Raw genomic sequence first — 20,226 nt, forward strand, 5'->3', positions numbered from 1 at the left:
GCATTCCATATGGGCCTAGTTCGAGTCCTGGCTGTTTCACTTCTGATCCAGCTCTCTGCTATGGCCTGCAAAAGCAGTGGAGGATGGCCCAAGTCCTTGGGCCCCTGCACCTATATGGGAGACCTAGAAGAAGCTCCTGGATTCTGGCTTTGGATCAGTACAGCTCTAGCCATTGCGGCCAATTGGGAAGTGAACCAGCAGATGGAAGACCTCTCTCTCTCTCTCTCTCCCACCCCCCCCCTTCTGCCTCTCTGTAAATCTGCCTTTCTTGTTTATGTGATCCCTTTGGTTCTTAGTCCTATCATTATGATCAATTGTGAACAGAAACAAGAATAGTGTCTGCAAATACTAGCTGATAGAATAAAAAAGGGAGAGAACGATCCAACATGGGAAGTGAGATACACAGCAGACCCATAGAATGGCAGATGTCCTAAATAGCACTCTGGCCTCAGAATCAGCCCTTAAGGCATGCGGATCCGGCTGAAAAGCCCATGAGAGTATTTCAGGCATGGAAAGCCAAGACACTCTGGGGAAAAAAAAAAACCTAAATGAAAGATCTCTGCGAGTGAGATCCCAGTGGAAAGAATGGGTCATCAAAGAAGGAGGTACCTTTCTCTAAAGGGAGGAGATAACTTCCACTTTGACCATCGCCTTGTCTAAAAATGATCAGAGTCAGTGAACTCAGGGGGCTTCCATAGCCTTGGCAGCTCATTACAAGAGCCTAGGGTGATTATTGATGCCATAAACAAGAGTGTCAATTTGTTAAGTCAACAACAGGAGTCACTGTGCACTTACTCCTCATGTAGGATCTTTGTCCTTAGTGTGCTGTACATTGAGATTTAATGCTATAACTAGTACTCAAACAGTATTTTTCACTTTCTGTTTCTGTGTGGGAGCAAACAGAAATCTTTACTTAATGTACGCTAAACTGATCTTCTGTATATAAAGAGAATCGAAAATGAATCTTGACATGAATGGAAGGGGAGAGGGAGTGGGAAAGGGGAGGGTTACGGGTGGGAGGGATGTTATGGTGGGGAAGCCACTGTAATCCATAAGCTGTACTTTGGAAATTTATATTCATTAAATAAAAGTTAAAAAAAATCTGCCTTTCAACAGGGATCACATTTCAGTTAATTTTCAACACTTAAGAATAACTGTGCATCAATTACAGAACTAAACCAGTCATATTAAGTAGAACAGATAAAAAAACTACTAAGAGGGATAATGTATTAAGTTGTTCATTAACAGTCAGGGCTATGCTGATCAAGCCACCGTTTCCCATAGTGTCCACCTCACTCCAACATGGGAGTGGGAATGGGAGAGGGAAGAGATGTATAATTTGGGACATGCTCAGGCTGACTTGCCCCAAGTGGTGGAGTTGGAAGCATACCAGGGGATTCCAATTCAATCCCATCGAGGTGGCATGTACCAATGCCATCTCACTGTTCCAGGTGATCAGTTTCAGTTCACAGTTGGTCATGGTGGAGGGACTGGGAGTCAAAGGGAGCACATAGACAAGTCTAGTACCTGCTAACGCTAACCAATGGAGTAAATAAAGGGGAGAGTGATCCAACATGGAAAGTGAGATACTCAGCAGACTCATAGAATGGCAGATGTCCTAAATAGCACTCTGGCCTCAGAATCAGCCCTAAAGGCATTCGGAGCTGGCTGAAAAGCTCATGAGAGTATTTCAGGCATGGAAAGCCAAGACAATCTGGCAAAAGATCTCTGCGAGTGAGATCCCAGTGGAAAGAACAGGTCATCAAAGAAGGAGGTACCTTTCTCTGAAGGGAGGAGAGAACCTCCACTTTGACTATGACCTTGTCTAAACAAGATAAGAGTCGGAGAACTCAGAGGGCTTCCATAGCCTTGGAAACTCATGACTGGAGCATAGGGAGATTACTGATGCCATAGACAGGAGTGTCAATTGGTAAAGTCAACAACAGGAGTCACTGTGCACTTACTCCTCGTGTAGGATCTCTATCCTTAATGTGCTGTACATTGAGATTTAATGCTATAACGAGTACTCAAACAATATATTTCACTTTGTGTTTCTATGGGGGTGCAAACTGTTGAAATCCTTACTTAATGCATACTAAACTGATCCTCTGTAAAAAAAAAAAAAAAAAAAAAAAGAAATTATCAATTCCCAACTTGACTCTCACTGGGATTAAACATGACAATAGGTCTGCTCTGATTTCATCATCATTTAAAAAAAATCATCTATTATTTTTCACTTTATGTTTCTGTGTGGGAGCAAACTGTTGAAATCCATACTTGATGTATACTAAGCTGATCTTCTGTATATTAAGATAATCGAAAATGAATCTTGATGTGAATGGAAGGGGAGAGGGAGTGGGAAAGGGGAGGGTTGTGGGTGGGAAGGACGGTATGGGGGGGAAGCCATTGTAATCCATAAGTCGTACTTTGGAAATTTATATTCATTAAATAAAAGTTTAAAAAAATAAAAAAAATAATAATAAAAAAAATCTGCCTTTCAAATAAATAAATGAATCTTTTAAAAAAGAATTTAAGAAGCACTAGTTTAAATTGTTTAGCACAATGCTCTCACACAGTATGTAATAAATGACATCTGTTATTTCCCTGTATAATCAAATGTGTATTGATGCATTGCAGTTACATTACCCTTATCTTAGCATGAGATGAAAAGAGAAGTAAATTAATATGCTCAAATATACATATTCAGGGCTGAACCCAGGCTTCCATTCCTGTGTTCTCTGGACATAAAAGCTAGAACAGACAGTACTGTATTAAAGCATTTATCAAGTTTCCATTTATTAATATGCTGTGTGAGGCTTCTATCTTCTTTCCATCTCTTGGGATTATTTGTCAGAGTACAGTCACTGGACACTTGTTTCAGAGGTTTTTTTTTTTAAAGATTTATTTTTTTATTTGAAAGACAGTTATGGAGAGGCAGAGGAAGAGAGAGAGGGGGGTGGGAGGAGAGAGAGAGGGAAAGGGAGGAAGAGAGAAAGAGAGGGGGGGAGAGAGAGAGAGAGAGATGTCTTCCATCCACTGGTTCATGCCCAGGTGGCTACAATGGCTGGAGCTGCACCAATCCAAAGCCAGGATCCTGGAGCTTCTTCACCTCTGGGTCTCCCAAAGGGGTGCAGGGGCCCAAGGACCTAGGTCATCCTCTACTGCTTTCCCAGGCCACAGCAGAGAACAGGATCAGAAGTGGAGCAGCTGGGTCTCGAACCGCTGTCCATATGGGATCCTGGCACTGCAGGTGGCGGCTTTACTGATATGCCACCAAGCAGGCCCCAAGGTTATTAATAGTTGTTCCAGGAAAACATATCTGGATTAAGTTGGTTTAATTTTAGATTTAAAGTGTTAAGAAGTTCACAGTTTGTATAGCCTTTAGTATACTTATGTTCATTTTAAATCTCTATGGGAGAGCTGGCACCGAGGCTCACTAGGCTAATCCTCAGCCTGTGGCACCGGCACCCCGGGTTCTCGTCCCTGTTGGGGCGCTGGCTTCTGTCCCGGTTGCTCCTCTTCCAGTCCAGCTCTTTGCTGTGGCCTGGGAGTACAGTGGAGGATGGCCCAGGTCCTTGGGCCCCTGCACCTGCATGGGAGACCAGGAGGAAGCACCTGGCTCCTGGCTTTGGATCGGCGCAGCACGCCGGCTGTAGTGGCCACTTGGGGGGTGAACCAATGGAAAAAGGAAGACTTTTATCTCTTTGTCTCTCTCTCTCTCTCTGTCTCTCTCTCTCTGTCTAACTCTGCCTGTCCAAAAAAAAATCTCTATGGGAGAAAGGCAGAATATTGTTGTATTGTAGTTCTCCAGGGAAACAGAACTGATAGGAACCATGTTGATACAATAATCGGAGATTTATCATGGTAATACTAACAGTGCCTGAGAAGTCCCAAAGTCCCATGGTACATTGTTTGGAAGGTAGAGGAACAGGAAAACTAGTTTTGGTATAACTCAATCTGGGCATGAGAGACTGAGAACCAGAGAAGCCAGCAGAGTAACTCTTGGTCCAACACTAAAATCCTTAGAACTGACTGGGGAGGCCATATCGGTATAAGTCTTCAGGCCTAGTGGCCTAAGAACCAAGACCTCTGATGTCCAAGGGCAATAGAAATGATTGTCTTAGATCAAGAAGAGATAATGAATTTGGCTTTCCTTCACCTGTTTTGTATATTCAGGTGTTCAATGGATTGAATGATACTTGTCCACATCGATGAGGGGGAGGGCATATCTTCTTTACTCAGGCTGTTGATTTGAATGTTAATCTCTTCTGGAAATACTCTCATAGACATAACTTGAAATATTTCACAAAGTATCTGGGTATTCTTTAAACTAGTCAAACTGTCATATAATATTAACCATCAAAATAATAACCCTACCTGCACCCTTTTTGGAGAATCAATGAATACTCACAGAACTTTTATCTTTTAGTTTGCTAAGGCTGCCACAATAAAATACCACAAATGCAGTGACTTAAACTATAAAAATTCTTGTTTTATGATTCTGGGTCTTAGATGTTTGAGATCAAGTTGTCTGCTGGGCCTTCCCTTTGAAGATCTGAAGATACAAAGGTCCAGAGGCCAGCTCTGTTGTAGCTTCTGGTAGTTCTTAGCTTGTGGCAGCATCACGTCAGTCTTTTTTTTTTAAGATTTATTTTATTTATTTGAAAGACATAGTTACAGAGAGAGAGAGAGAGAGAGAGAGAGAGAGGTCTTCCATCTGTTCGTTCATTCCCCAAATGGCCGCAATGGCTGCAGCTCAGCTGATCTGAAGCCAGGTGTCAAGAGCTTCATCCAGGTCTCCCATATGGGACTTGGACCATCCTCTGCTCCTTTCCCAGGTGCATTAGCAGGCAGCTGAATTGGAAATGGAGCAGTTGGGACTTAAACTGATGCCCATATGGGATGTCAGCCCTGTAGGCCAGGGCTTTTACCCACTGTGTCATAGCACTGGCCCCCACTTCAGTCTTTACATGCCATTCTCCCCATGTGCATGTCTGTGTCCACATTTTACTTTTTTATAAGTGGTCATCATATTGAATCAGGGGCCCACCCTGCTCTAGAATAATCACATCTTCACTAATCACTTCAGCAATGACTCAATTTCCAAATACAGTCATATTCTGGGGCATCTGGGATTAGGACTTCAACATATGAATTTTGGGGGTACACGATGCAGCACATATGTCTCCCAACCTCACTCCACAAAGAGAGAACCTTGTGAAGGACACTGTGAAACACATACTGGCCATTTTAAAATGGAAATCAATGCAAGATGGATACCCACAATTATAGAGGGCATCCCAATGAGTGGCTATATTAAATAAGTGTACCAATTGAATAAATGCAAATTAACATTCTTTTGACTTCATGGAAAACTAGTGAGCAAATTTTGTAGAATGGCAAGTTGGGAGATGATGTGCATGATAAGACTGAGTAGAACCAAGGGATGTTAACTTCATTTCATGTGGCTTTAACATTGCACAGCAAACTTATCAGATTCTCAGTGACAAAGGTTGTTTTCTGAAAGATGGAATCCTTCATGTTCTTGTTGATAATTATTGTTCATATTTTAAATCTGACAACTCATCTAATTAATCATTTTCCTTTGCATTAAATGTTTTTGCCTCCTGGTATTTTGGCCCTTATAACCGAATTAATACAGTGCACTGATGTTAGGGAAACTGGGCCATATTTGCAGTTCAAGATTCAGTGTCAGTGATGACTAAATTGAGATTCTCCAAGAAAACACTCTTCGTCTAATGAAGCACAGGGCTTTTGTATACATGCATGAAAATAAGTGTGTTGCAGATTTAATTCTTTTCCTATTTTCACTTTCTTTAATATAATAATTTTATTTAGATGCCTAAGCCAAAACATTAAACTCTTTAGTATTTTTAAGTCTATATCAACAGCAAAAGACTTTCTACTTTTCCAAATTACACTATCTCACTGGATGTTGTCAGCATCCACCTAAGTAGTTATTACAGGTATTGTTAGCCCCATCTGCCATTAAGTTTCATAGAAATAGAGGGAGTCTCATGACAATTACATCTTCAGGCTCTCTTCCTACACATACATGAGAATGTTATTTTCTTTATCAATGTTATGTTATTTAAAACATTACAGATGTCCTGTTATTTAAAAACATTACAAAACCCTAAGAGAAATAAAAATGTCATCCTGAGCTAGTCATATGTCATTTCCAACTAAGGGATACTGAGTTTACACAGCATTTAGAAGTGGGGAATATTTTAAGTGGGGTACAAACAGAATCAGTTAACTGACTCAAAAATTATATCTTCATACCAGAGTTATTTCAAATTTCAATTTGTTTACTCAACTGTCTGTTGGCAATTTCTACTCAGATGTCAGAAATTGAACTCTGTGACTCCCATCCCTCTCACCCTGTCTTCTTATAGTCTGAGTTTAGCATTCATCTTTTTTTAAAGATTTTTATTTTATTTATTTGAAAGAGTTACAGAGGTAGAGGCAGAGAGAGAGAGAGAGAGAGAGAGAGAGAGAGAGAGAGAGAAGTCTTCCATCCACTGGTTCACTTCCCAGATGGCTGCAATGCCTTGAGCTGAGCCAATCCAAAGCCAGGACTTGGGCCATCTTCTACTGCTTTCCTAGGCCATAGCAGAGAGCTGGATCAGAAGTGGAGCAGCCGGGTCTCGAACTGGCACCCATATGGAATGCCGGCTCTGCAGGTGGTGGCTTTACCCACTATACCACAGCGCCGGCCCCAAGCATCCATCTTGAAGTCTTGAATTTTCCTTCTTCTTTACATCAATAATCAAACTAATAATTGATTTATGTTATTTTTTCATTTTAAAATTTCTCTTTAATACTTTCTTCTCCATCCCTTTCTGTGCTCATGATGTTTTGCCTCCACTGCTACGTATAGGCTGATCTCATTTAACCACTAGAGAGGCTGATCTCATTTCCTTCATTCTTATCCTGTTCAAGCTTTGCATTCTCAGACAACTACAAGATGTACCTACTTAAAAAAAAAAAAGTAGCCATGCACTAACCTGTTTAAATCACTGACTCCCTGCACATCCCAGATAGTATAGAGTTAAAGCTCCTTGGCACAGCTCACAAGCTCTTCCATGTATGACTTGCCTTGACTCATATTTCTGTTCCTCCTGCTCCCTGCCCAATATTTATGATCCTAGAAACCCCTTAATATGTGTACATTGGAACAAGTGTGTACTGTTTCTTACCTCTATGCTATTCTTTGCTTACAATCTTACCTTCTTTATCCTTATAACACAGTTCCACTCTAGTCTTTTGCTTTCATTTACCTTTGTAAGGATTCATCATTTTAAAAATCAGCTTAGGCATCCCCAGCTGTAGAAAACTTTCCTGGCCTCCCCTCATCCTCAGTCCACCTTATAGGGACTGCAGAGTCCCCTGGAAAGGAAAGGAAAAATTACATGATATAATGCACCAGGAGCCCTAAGGGAGGGATAAATGAGAGAAACATGTACAATGTAATCTTTACTTGTTGCATCTCTGGACTGACCTGATTGAGCATTTGTGAACTTGTGTGCAAAAAAAAGCTACTCCAATGTCAATCATCCCCCAACTGGCTCAAGTAGAATACCTGATTAGCCTATACATCAACCAATCAGATGAACTTCCCCCTTTAGAAATACATAAAAATCAAGCCAGGCAGTCTTAAGCAGAAGCTTGGGGCCAAGCAGCCCTTTGGTGCAGGCAATATACCCAGATAAGATCTCCTGGTCACTTTTATGATTATGTGTGCAAACCCAAATTTATCTGCTTGCCAGATCATTGAATTTGATGTGTGCCAATCTCATCCACTGAAGTCTGTTTCTTGAAGACAGGGACCAGCAGTTAAATGTTTTTGTTTCTCAAAAGCTGGTATAGGGATTAACAGAAAGTAGACACTACGTGAATATTTGCTGAATTAAATAAATATTTCAAATCATCAGTCACTTGCAGAAAATGTTTCTGTAAATCTATATGAGAACTCACTTAATTGACAGTGTGATTTATAAAAAAATTTGTCCAACTGGAAGACAGATGATATGTGGGCATATTTGAGAAGAAATCTAACAATTTATATGACACTGGAAAAGTTCCAGATTTATGTGATAAGCCTCTCCATATAAGAAGCTGGATCACAGTGTCTCCACTTTTGCACAGGGAGTTTCTGAGCACTGGTGAGACAACTGCTAAACGATGTGTACATCTGGAATGAGGTTGAGAATGCTCGCTTCAACTTTGGGGCCTGTAAGGAAGTCTTACTCTTCTCTTCTCACCTTGCCTACCCTACCAGGTACACCTCTTTGGGGAAGAGGAGCAGCAGGTATTCATGTTTCTCACAAGTCTAAGACATTGGGTTTTATCTCTGACTATCCTAGTTTTATGTGAGTGATAATCTTTGGACATTTTCTAGAAGGAAAAGAATAAAACCACTTTTATGTGAATGTTACTCATGCTACAAAATGTCATTCTGTCCTTTACACCATAAACTTCTTTTTTTTTTTGTCAGTGTGATTTATTTTCTTACTTAAAAAGCATTTTCCAGCTCTGTGAAGGATACAAAGGAAATTCAGGCCCAGGCTCTGTCTTCAAGGTCCCCAGACACAGGGGATGAAGAGAAAAGACAAGCAAACATGTTGATCAAATGTGCTGTATTACAATGTAATCCAGTATGAAGGGGCTCTCCTTTGGCCCCTGTCATCAGAATTGCATTCTTTTTTTCTCACTCTGCTAAACTGTTGAATCTTAAGTGCTGGCCCATATAGAGAAAGAACTGAAGAGCTAATTATGAGTGTCATGTTTTGGTTTCTAAGTAATAATTATGGAAAGTTATAATCATGTGTTTCCCCCTCCTGTTTATCTATACTGAAGCACCACTACACTTCTCAAAGACATATATTAATAAACAAGTCATGGTCCTGCCTCAGAAACCTAGAGAGTATTTATTATTCTGCATCTTCTGGTTTATCACTAAATATGTCTGTTGCATCCGTTGAATTTCATCTTTGTAATCTATCTTTTACCATTTTCTCTCTGCACAGCTTAACTGAGATGCTGCTTTTTTTAAGAAAAAAAAATTACTTGTGTTCACCGTGAGAACCAGACTATTGGAATGGCCTCCTCCATGCTTATTTCTCCTTCTTCCAATCTGTTCTCCACTTTATTCTGTTGATATCATTCAGAAGTGTCCCTTGGGGCCAGCACTGTGGCATAGCGGGTGAGGGCACTACCTTCAGTGCTGGCATCCCATATGGGTGCAGGTTTGAGTCTTGGCAGCTCCACTTTTTTTTAAAGATTTTTTTTTATTTGAAAGTCAGAGTTACAGAGAGAGAAGGCAAGGCAGAGAGAGAGAGAGAGAGAGGTCTTCCATTTGTTGGTTCACTCCCTAATTGGCCACAATGGCTGGAGCTGCGCCAATCTGAAGGCAGGAGCCAGGAACTTCCTCCAGATCTCCCACATAGGTACAGGGGCCCGAGCACTTGGGCCATCTTCAACTGCTTTCCCAGACCATAGCAGAGAACTAGATCGAAAGTGGAGCAGCCAGGACTCTATCCGGCGCCCATATGGGATGCTGGCACTGCAGGAAGCAGCTTTACCGGCTGCCTCTCTGTGATTCTGCCTTTCAAATAAATAAATAAATCTATTTTAAAAAAGAAATGTCCCTCACCTGTCTACCTATATACATTAGTGGCTCCTTGTACTCTGCTGTATAAGGTCCTCAGCCCGGCCATCGCAGAGTATCTCCTCCAGGATCCGCTTACTTGTTGGACTCATCTGCTTCTCTCTGCATTGTACTCAATGCATTCTCTATCCTGTCTTTCAAGTCTCTGTGTTTTACTGCCTCCCTTACTCTGCTCTTACTGCACTTATCCCTCAAGTGTCATTCCTCTTACCAATAGTGAAGTGTCACATAGAGGCAGGATGCATCTTGGTTCTACTCTTTGAAAACCCAGGTAAACTTCAGCAAGTTTTTGAGCAATCTTTGTTTCAATATCCTCATAGACAGTGCAAATAGCTTCATATAGCTTTGCGGAGATTAAATCCCTTGAAAGCTTTCTTAAATATCCTGACCAAGTGTGGCTCATCATTTAACTCTCATTCACTCATTTATCCAGTCAATGGATCTTGATTGAATACCTAATATATGTGGGCTAAAAATATGTGTTTATCTCAACTTGTTAGAGCACTCTGTTCTTGAGCCGCAGCAGGGTTGAGGCCTTTAACAAATTAGAAAAGATTTTTTTAAAAATCTCAGTTAAGCTGTCTTTAAGCCTTAAGAAAAGTACTTTAACAGGCCACAGAGCCTATGGACTTTGAGCAACCTAGAGGATTTGTGTCAAACTGGCAAATCAGGAAATCCAGAGGGAGCAGGACATTGGTTGGCTGCTCTGTGAGGTATGATGTAAACTGCCAGACCTCAGTGGAGCCAGATTTATCTGAGTGTCTTCATGGACTAGAATGGGACCATAAATAAAAGGTTGCTGGTGGGACTTTTCTTAAATCTAGTTCAAGGAAACTACTTACAGGGGTGAGACGATCTTAGCAGAGAGGAATTGTATAGGTTTAAAAAACGAATCCATAGTACAATGGAAAGATATTTGCAACCAAAACAGAGATATACTTGTCCTGTAAAAGAAGTGGCAGATGAGTCTTTAGAAACCGTGTGGCCACAAACTGAATCCCTGAAAGTGCCCACTAAGGTTTAGAGGTGGTTTTAAATACTTACCAGGTCTGGAAAGTACCTGCACAGTGCTGTGCCAATAATATCATTCCTTATCCTTAATTCTCTTGCTCCTTTGACATGAAGAGTAAGAAAGGAAAACAAAGAAAACCCAAGGCAGACACAGAAAAAGAAGCAGTACCTACCCTTTACCATTATAGGTACCTCTTTGCAGCAGGTTTGCACTGAGTCAAAAGTAAGAAAAATCCGATAGTGGATAAAGAAGAGCTTTTCTAATACACTAAAATAGAGAAACTAATGAAATTATTTTTAGTTTTATGAAAGCAATTGGATATTTCTAATTATATGACAATAACCAGAAGAATCATGGTATATCTTCATTTTCATCTAATGGAAAACTTGGCTTGGAATTGAGCAGCAAAGACACAGGCAAGAGTTTCAGACTAAGGACTTGGGTTCCACTCGTACAATGCTAAGATTACTTTCTTTTTATTGAAGATAGATTTTCTCTCTCATAGTCTGCTTTTCTTTTGATGACTTTTGAAGCAAAGAATTGAAATAAAAATGTCTTTACCAAAATTAAGTGGAGGATTTCTATATCAGCATATAAAAAATACTATGATAAAATACTTCTTGACTTATTCTCAGCAAAGAGAATGCATAAAAGGCTTTTCATGAAAACTCTTGTTTTTTAGGTTAGGATTGGGAAAGATACAGCTTGTTACCAGTTGAATTACAAAAAGAATTAAAAATTAATTTGGTTCTTTTAAAATTTTAGAATAGATTTCAACTTAGAGAACAGTTGCCTAGACAATTCTCTGATACCTCACGCTCCATTTCAACTATTATAATAGTGGTACATTTGCTACAGTCAATGAGCCATTGTCAATGAACCACAATGAATATATTATTCCACAAATGCCCACAGTGGCCAGGGCTAGACCAAGTTGAAGCTGGGTGCCTGGAATTAATAAGGGTCTCCCGTGTGGATGGTAGAGATCCAATTACTTGATTCATCACCTGTGACATTAGCATCACAAGATGTACAGCAGCATTAGCAAGGAGCTGCAATCTGCTAAATTTGACTACTAAGTAAATTCTGCAGAACTCCAATCCCACCTAGGTATATTGTAGTAACTCTTAAACTACAGTGTCCTGGCTCTCTAGAACATGTTCATGTCTGGGTGGAGCTATGCTAAGCGCTGACATTTGTTGAGCACTTTGTGGGCCAGGTACTATTTTAGGAACTTAATATCTATTAACTTGTTTATTATCCTCACATCAATCATGTAAAGTAAGTACACTCTTACTATTCTTATTTTGTAATCCAGAAACTTTAGTTTTAAAGCAGTTAATGTAGTTTTCCTAAAATCACGTAGATATCAGTATCAATCTGAAACCCATCTTCCAAACACCATCTTCTAAATCTGCTCTTTCTTCTTCCTCGTCATGTCATGATAAAGAGAATCTTTGTGCAGGTTAAATACCTGTAAGTTGGTGTGCATATGGTAAGGAAGGTACACAGAGAAGGTAGTCCGTACCACACATCTACCACATCTTTTGCTACATGAGGAAAGTGGCAGACTGAGCTATCCACATTGCTTGTGTTAAAAAAAAAGTTTGCAGCATAAACCATTATTTATTTCCAGTTTGAAATCATCAGCAAAAGCCATATAACTCACTATGGTTTGTGTTATAAAGAATATTCTTTTGTGAGGTGCAAAGATGCATGAATTTCATACCCAGGTCAACACAGTGTAACATAGACATGGCATCTGAGGAGCCCAGAGAATGAGAAAACCTGAGGAATTTCACTACCAGCAAGATGCTAACATTTGAGAGTCCTAGGAATCCTTCACACTATGGCCTTGGGATGTCAATGCAATTTATCTGGATCTCAAGATTCACAGAGATCTATATAGTCTTTATGGAGTAGTAAGACAAATCTGTGGGTGCATATGACATATACATGTACCTAAAATAAAAGACTTGCTAGTGTGGGTAAGTTTATGGCCTTTCAAAGCAGACATCTTCATAATTTTTGCCTCAGGCCAGATTTTCATATTCCTTAATGCTATGGTTTAGAAATGATTTGTCCCTCAAAGGTTTGTGTGCTGAAAGCTTGGTCTCTAATGTAATGGAATAGAGAATTGAAGGAACCTTTATACTGTCAGACTTAGTTGGGGGTGATTGAGTCAAGGGAAAGCCCTCCTTCATGAATGTCTTCTAAAACAGACTGGGTAAGTGTTAGGTTTTAGTATTTTAGAGTTTGAAGAAGGCAAGGAGGTAGCTAGTTTAAGTAGAAAAATCTATTTTTAGGGATGGATACAGTGGAGGTAAAAAGAGTAGGGGCAGAGGGAGGTAAAGAAACAGAGGACCAGAGGGTTTGAAGTCAGGCTTCATTCTGCTTGGGCAGCAAGCTTGTTGTTGGGCAGGTGCATGGCACCGTGTGAACCCTGTTAAGGCTGGTGGGGGACGTGCAGAAAGGCTCCTGGTGAGTGCCAAGACAGTGCACTGTCAGTAGGTTAGAATGTTCCAGGGCAGATCTTTCCCAAGCCTTTAGATTATCTATCTCTGCCCAGTGCCTTCAGGCTTGTGGGTTCAGGCCCAGTAACCTAATGGATTCTATTATACCTCAATGGCCTAATAGATTCTTAAAAAATCCAGAATTTTAACACATATATAGGAGAAAAATCACTTTTGTTACGCAGACAAGAGCCCTTGGGGACGGAGAACCAGCAGACGGGAATGTGGACAGTCTCCACAGCTACTTCCTGCTGAGAGAGTTTGCAGTTAGGGGAGAGGTTCCTACCTCTCCCAGTGTGGAGGGCACTAGAGCACCTCCCAGGGGAAGGATATTGTCGCCATGGGTCTCACTGACATTCCACACCACTGACTGAATGAACTGTTTCAACAACTGAAGGTGCATGGCCCTAGAGAAACAAGAACAAAAATTAAGATGAGGGCTTTTAGAACCAGTTGTTTCCAAAGTCACATGTCCATTGTCAAATTCTGGGTGCTTCGTCCGCTTGTGAGCATTATCACAAACAAATCCTGATTGACTCGCATGAAAGCAACGTTATTCTTCTAAAAATGAAGTGAGACTCTCTTTTTCTGCTGTTAACAGGTCTAAGCTCTGTTGAGTTTGCATGGTTACTGCTGCCAAGGAGTCACCTTAATTTTTAACCCTAAAAAGATACTTTGTGGGCCTGCTCTATGGTGTAGCAGGTAAAGCCACCACTTGTAGGCCAGTATTCCAAATAGGTGTGGTTCTCAACTGCTCACTTCCGGTCCAGCTCCTTGCTGACACGCTTGGGAAAGCAGTGGAGGATGGTCTAAATCTTTGGGTCCCTACAGCCACGTGGGGGAACTGGAGGAAGCTCCTGGCTTCTGGCTTCAGATCAGCTCAGCTCTGGCCATTGTGGCCATTTGGGGAGTGAACAAGCTGAGGGAAGATCATTCTCGTTCTCTCTCTCTCTCTCCCTCCCTCCCTCTGCCTCTCTGTGTCACTGTGGGAACAGAGGCTCAACAAATGGGTACAGCCCCAGGGGCAGGATTTCCGTGCATCCTAGCAGCACCCAGCTAGGAGCTGGAGAAACCTGTGTCCTACCAGTCCTTCACCATGAAGGAAACTGAAACGCACCAAATGAAAAGCACAGAGGGAGGGGCTTTTGGAGTAAGCGAAGTTCACATCCAAAGTTGGTCCAAACTCACTATGTGATCCTGGACAAGAAGTGTTGAGCATGTAACTCTTTCAAATAAATAAGCAAAAAAAGACATTTCATCTAGGCTGTCTTACGTGTCTTCAGAAAGTGCCTGATAGTAGGAGAGGGATATTGCAAGTCCTCCCATCCCTGTGCCCACCCCAGCAACAATTTTTAAGCTGGCTGGAAGGGGTATTAGAGTGACAGTTCTTTTGTGGCTATGTCTGAAAATGTCGCTCCCTTTTCTGTCTTAGCAGAGAAAGATGCTGTGCTGTTAACCCCGGGCAGGCTGTTAGGCAGGCACTAGAGTGTAAGCAGAGGAGAGGAGAGAGACATAGCCAGTAATTGTGAGATTTGTGTTTGTGTTATTTAAAAGTGAGAAGGTGAGGTTGAGTGTACATTCTAGGAGATGTGCAGCAAGAAATACTGCAGGGGACCCAGACTTGAGGGAAGGAGGACAGTGGTCAGAAGGAGCACGAAAATCATCTTTTGGTGTTAGGGCTCAGAATAAGCAGATCAGCCTCACCAGGGGCAGAGGCACTCAGGAAAACACTTCATGAAATATCCCTAGGTTAAGAGTTTGAGTTAGAAAAGTAGAGAGTTTCAGTAAGCTGCCCTGGGTCTTTTGTAAGATATTCCTCCTGCATGAGTGTGGCAGAGACTTTGGCTGAAAGAAAGAGCAAAGCAGGGAGACACTAAGATGGTTAGATTAAAAGAGAGTGGGCAAGCCTCTGTCTCCATGTAATACTGGTAAAAAGACTTTGACTGACACTAGACAAAACAGGGGAAAAGATAGAAGGCAGCTAGGCATGGAGCATTCTTCGGAGCGAAGTTGCTCAGGACTTACCACTGCTCTTGTGTTTTCCTCTTGGCTAGCTCTTCCAGTCACTGGAGATTGATGGAATAGAAGCTTTGTCTTGGTGCAAGAAACAATTTAGATGTGAGATAGAGAGTAGCAGTAACTGACAAAGCAAAGTTTAATGGGGGAGGGCATCCATCATAGCAGGCGAGTACTCCTCAGGTGGAAAGAGAAGGAGAGAGGGAGGAAGGAGAGAGAGAGAGACAGAGAGAGAGAGAGAGAGAGAGAGAGAGAGGTTATTTAGGGCTGGGGTAAGCAAGGTTACATAATTTGATGAAAGAATACACTTGACAGGCCAGACAGTTGTCTTAGTAGAGGACTGAGAGTGGCGGCAGCACAAGTCGGCATCAGCTGCTTCACTGACAGGGAAAATGAGGATGGGTGGAGTGTATTAAGTCATTATGGCAATTGTTAAGAGTAGAAATGGATTATAGGGGTGTGAGAAAGAGGGTGAGTGGGAAGAGGAAGGGGATTGAGAAGAAGGTTTGGAATGTGCGGAAGATTTTTCAGCTGGGTGCCAAGGTGGCATAAGAAGTACAAGAAAGTGAAGGGGAATAGTTGGCAGGAACAAAGTCAGGCTTGGACTTTAGTTCGCTCAGGAGTTAAAGTGATTGACTTATTCCCAAGGAGAAGAATCTGATAGGTGACAGAATGAAGGGCAATTATGGAAGAAGAGAAATGCCTGGACATAAGGAACCTCGGACTATTTTTCATTGTGATTGATGAGGTTGTGTAAGTCTTGGGGAATTTGGAGATATTGTGGCCAAACTGAATTCCAGAAAAAGATGTAGAGGAGACACCAAAAGTTGAATTCTTAGGCAGTCATGAGTGAGAGTTTCTCATGTGGATAGGGAGTGGGGGTGAATTCTATAGAGTCAAAACTGAAAAGTGGAGGAAGAGAGATGAGTATCATTAACATTTCTGCTCTATGTTAACATGGGAGACAATCTAGTAACCCCTAGTATCCTTAGGATTAGAGAAACTCAGGCCAGAAGAGAAAGTTCCTAGACTGTGGAGGCACCCTGACCTAGCACTGGGACTTCCAGACCCAGTTAGCATTGAATGCAGTAAGGTTCTCCAGATGGAACCTAAAAGAACTCACCTCATTCCTGGGTTTGTGACTGTGGTGTGTCAAAGGAGCAATGGTCAGATGAAGGTTTCCCATGTACTAGTTGCCTCAAAATTGTCTTGATCCCAGTTTTCGGCACCAAAATGTTATTTTTCAGGATTTTAGGGTTCAAATAAATGTAGGAGGTGGCTAGTTAAAGTAGAAAAGACTATTTTAGGAGGACAGAGTGGGGGTTGATAAAGAAAGTGGGGGTTGAGCCTGCTGGACAGAGGGCAGGGGGTTTGAAGCCAAGGTTCATTCCACTTGGGCAGCAGGCAGAATCCATTCCTAATCTACTTGTTAGGTGAGCTGCAGAAGGCTGCAGGGACCCTGATAAGCTGGCTGGGGGACATGCAGAAAGGCTTTTTGGTGAAGTTTACAGCACTTTGTCTCAGCAGTTTGGAATGACCCAGGTGAAAGACTTTTTTAAGCAATAAAATATTAAAATTTCACTATCTGTGCCCAGTTTCACGAGGCCTGGGGTTTCAGGCCCAGTGACCTGATGGGTTCCAACAGTTAGTTTTCTGGAGATTGGATTAGACCTTCAGTGAGTGAGCTGGTTTTCTCAGGACTGGATTAGCCACCAGAGAGGGTGGTTCAGCCTCACTTCTGTCTTTTTTTTATATATTTTCTGCTCTTCCTCTTGCTCCTTTCCCCTTCTGCTTCTCCGTTGTGTTATGACACGGGACAACAGAGCCTCACCTGAAGCTGAAAAGATGCTCTTGGGCTTCCAGAACTGTGAGCTAATTAAACTTCTTTATACATCTCCCAGCTTCAGGTATTTTGTTATAGCAACACAAAATAGACTAAGACATATGATATTCTGATTTAGAATGAGAAAATGGTGAATAGACTTGGCCAATTTTTCAGAGAATTTATAGCCCAGAAGAGGAAGTGAGTAGGCAAAAAAGCAGTGGTTATCCTTGTAATTGATGTGAACTGAAGGGGTTAGAGGAATACTGAGAGAGATACCTGTTTCAAACTTGGAGAAATAAGAAAGTTTTGCAAACAGAAAGATGCCTAATGAGGATGAAAGGCCCAGAAGGAATTGGTCAAAGACAGATTTAAGGGTGGTCAGAGAAGAGGAGAGAAGAAGTGCTTCAGAAAAGAAGTAGCAAGGCAAAGTTCCAAAAGGAGGGGAATGTGGGGTAACCAGGGAACAACAAGCAGTTCAGTGTGGCTGGTATATGGACCATAGGGAAGGTGATGGAGGGTGAAGCTGAAGAATCCAGATGTTGAAGGGTCTTGCCTAATTTGTTATGACATTTGAAATTTGTTCCAACTCGAAAGTTGGGATAATTAATATTAAAGAGACAGTGACATCATCTGAATTACAGTCTAGGTGTCTCTCTGGCTGCAAAGTCAGGGTGGAAGATGCAAAACTAGAGGCAACAAAGTTGATACAGCGACTAGAGCCAGAGGTGACCTGGACTAACTCACTCATGATAGGAAGAGGAGAAAAGTGGATCTGGGGGGATATTTTGGATTTCTACGTAGAAATTTTCAAATCAGAAAGTAGTCATGGCTGGGAAGGATGTGAAGAATGGGAAGGATAAAAGGTGACCCCTAGAAATAGGCATTTGGCCCAGCAGCTAAGATGCTGCTTAGGATGCTTGCATCTTCTGTCAGAGTTCCTGGGTTTGACTCCCGGCTCTGGTTTTTCATTCCAGCTTCCTGCTAATGCAGACTCTGGAAGGCAGTGGTGATGGCTGAAGTGATCAGTTTCCTGCTACCCTTATGGGGACCCTCATGAGTTCCCAGCTCCTGGCTTCAACCTTGGCCCAGCAGTCATTGCAGGCTTTTGGAAAGTGAACCAATGGATAGGAGTGTGCTCTCTATCTGTTGGTCTTTATCTCTCTGCCTCTCTTTCTTTGTGCCTCTGAAATAAATAAATTCTTTTTAAAATGGCTCATATTATTGTTTTTTTTAAAGTTGAAAAGAAAAAGCCCAGTTTGACAGGAGTCACTGTTTTTACTATGGAGCAAATACAATTTTTGTTTCTCTGGTTATCCATCTGTAGATATCAAAAGACTAATTGCTTATGATAAATTACTTCCAAAAAAACTTATGCCCACATATTATCTTGGATAGATTAAAACCCTACGTTTTGAAGTGGCAAAATAGGAAGAAATACCAAGGAAAATTTTCTTTATGCAAAAACAAGACAATTTAAATAAGAGAAATCATCGTGCTAATGGTATATTTGAATATTTTAAAGATGTATCCATTTAACACAAAATTACTTGTAGAGAAAATAAAGACAAGGGAGAGAGATATGTTTTTATAACACCTTTGTTCCAAAAGAAAATCAGAATTTTTTAAAGATATATTTATTTATTCGAGAGGCAGAGTTACAGAGAGAGGGAGAGATAGCCAGGCCATTAGCAGGGAGCTGGATTGGAAGAGGAGCATGAACCAGTGCCTATATTGGATGCCGGTGCCACAGGCTGAGACTTAACCTACTAGGCCACAGTGCAGGCCCTGGAAAATGAGAATATTATAAAGAGCAAATTGAAGGTTAAGGTCTGAGTAGACTCTTCCTCTTTACTGGTCCCTAGACATGTGTTCCACAGTCCTCAGTGATGGTGGGCTCTGTGAACAGAATATCTGGGAACTTGCTGATCTTATATCAGAACCCATGAAGAAAGAGATAAGCATAGAGATGGAAAGATACACACACACACACACACACACACACACACACAAAGAGAGAGAGAGAAACATGAAGTGAATTTTGTAATTATTGGTATAAAAAAAAGAGGAAATCCTTGAAGGAAATCATAGTGAAGATATCAATGGATCGGGGTTTCCAGGACAGTTTTCTCATGCATATTTCAGAGAAAAGCAGAAGATAAGGAATCTACACTCTCAAGGGAGACACTTCAGTAAGAAATTTCAGGGAGATGAGATGCAGTGACTTCTAAGGCAGGCACCAAATGGAAGGATCAGAGTGCTCTGGATAGAAGCCTGTTCACTGGCTGAACTGTGGAATTTTAAATCGAACTGCATTTAGTATGTGAAATAATGGAATTGGGAACACTTCCCAGTTTTGATTAATTCTAGTCAAAGTATTTAATTCGTTTCCCTTGGAATTAAAGAAAAAAATCCAATCCACTGTTCCATGTGTAAGCTGAGTGTGTGCAAAATGTCACAGTTTTGAAAATGCATTGAAAGTCGCTGGTGAACTTCAGGATCACCTCACTTAACTTAGTTTTCCCCATGCAACAAGATGGCAACCAGGATATCTGGGCTGTTTCTACTCTTGCCACCATTTCAGTCGATCACTCTTCCCCCTGGGCTTCCAGTTCCTTGCTTATACAATGAAGAATTTTGAGGGGGATCTCTAAATTCTCCTCAGTCTCCAAAATTCTGATTCTAAATTGCATGTCATTAGATGATATTTCCAAGCGGTGCACATTCATAAGAGGGTAAAAGATGTATATGGACCTGGAGTCAGATGGAGCCAAATCCTGACTCTGCCACATCACAGCTGGGTTATGTTGGACAAGTTGCTTTAGTTTTGGTGTTTTCTTTTAAAAAACAGACACAATGCTTTCTCACAGGATTGTTAATACAGATTAAATGAAGCAATGTTGGCAAACCTAGCACAGTTCCTAACATATATTTGATCTCTGTAAATGCAAACTGTGTTGTCATTGTTATTTCACATGATGATGAAAACGATGTCATGGCAAAGGAGGAAGTAGGATTTATCTGGTTACATTTCCAAAATGTGAAGCCATTACCAAATGTTTCCATAATCATTTGAAAGTGTTAAGGCTCCTGGAGTCATGGGTCTGTAGGAGCTGAACTGTGTAGAAATCGTGTTTTTTTTTTTTTCTCTCTGGACTTTATAGCTAAA

The 20,226-nt window shown here is 41.2% G+C and overlaps 1 long non-coding RNA gene across 5 annotated transcripts in view; it reads left to right on the forward strand.

Moving 5' to 3' along the window:
- LOC138849638 (uncharacterized) overlaps positions 1-20,226 on the forward strand; it is a 180,011-nt gene that overhangs the window by 13,472 nt on the left and 146,313 nt on the right. The window contains exons 2-3 of one of the 5 annotated variants that reach the window (XR_016233874.1): positions 8,173-8,335; positions 9,054-9,626. The exons of 3 other annotated variants lie outside the window; for them this stretch is intronic. This is a non-coding gene — a long non-coding RNA (uncharacterized LOC138849638). Of the gene's footprint in view, positions 1-8,172; positions 8,336-9,053; positions 9,627-20,226 lie in introns of those variants that run through there. One more of the 5 variants, XR_016233876.1, reaches the window with a different exon arrangement.

Source organism: Oryctolagus cuniculus, chromosome 5, assembly GCF_051225735.1.
Source record: "Oryctolagus cuniculus isolate XC-2025 breed Fujian yellow rabbit chromosome 5, ASM5122573v1, whole genome shotgun sequence".
Lineage (NCBI taxonomy): Eukaryota > Metazoa > Chordata > Mammalia > Lagomorpha > Leporidae > Oryctolagus > Oryctolagus cuniculus.